Below are 907 nucleotides of genomic sequence, written 5' to 3'. Positions count from 1 at the left end.
CCTTTAGGTTTATAGTGATTATCGTAGTCATTCATAAAGATTTAGACATTCGGAACCATTAGTGAAATTACAGTCATTTAGATATGTATGGATGTGTTTTTAATAATTATAACCTCTTTCATCTCAAACTGTACTCCTATTGCACTTCCGTTCGCCTTCCCGCCTCCCTGGCCCCTCCTGACGACTTCCTCGCCTTCCTCAGGTGTGGCCCGGAGGGAGCGTCTACACGTCGGAGTCCTCTTGGTCCTCCAGCCTCCACTCGGCGACCTCCGGCCTCCACGCCGCCTCGCCGAGCCTCCACGGCGGCGCCCCGTCCGGCCTCCACCTCGACCCGCGCTCGCCTCAGCCCCAGTATGCTCACCAGCCGCACGCGACCGCCGCAGGCATGCACGGGGAGCGGCAGCCCCCTCCGGCTCCCCCGCCGCCGCCACCGCCGCCGCCCCCGACATCGGTCGCTCCGTCCTGGCACCACGAGATGGCCCTCGCGGAGCCCGCGGGTGCCTTTGAGCTCCTCTGCCGCAGCGAAATGCAGGGCCACCTGGGGGAGGCGCACCCGCCCAGCCCCTTCTTCGTGGACCAGAAGAAGGGCAGCTCGACCCCCGCGTCCCCCCACGTCGGTAAGGAGGCCGCTTGCGGCGCGGATGCAGCGCCGATGACGTACAACCGCCTGGCCGCGACGGAGGCGGACAAGGCGCGCGGAGCCTTTTCTCCGCACGCCGACTTCGGGAGGCCGTCCTTCGCCGTGCCGCAGGTCTCGGGCGCGGCGCCGACGAAGGAGGTTGTTGGACCCGCCGAAGGGCGCATCAAACTGGAGGCGCCATACGTGCCCGAAGGCGTCCCTGGCACGCCCACGCCCACCTCCTCCTGCGCGCCGCGCCATGACTACAACGCCAACCTGCCGCTGTTC

This window comes from Penaeus monodon, chromosome 21 (assembly GCF_015228065.2).
Source record: "Penaeus monodon isolate SGIC_2016 chromosome 21, NSTDA_Pmon_1, whole genome shotgun sequence".
Taxonomy (NCBI): Eukaryota; Metazoa; Arthropoda; class Malacostraca; order Decapoda; family Penaeidae; genus Penaeus; species Penaeus monodon.
This window is presented reverse-complemented; position numbering follows the sequence as displayed.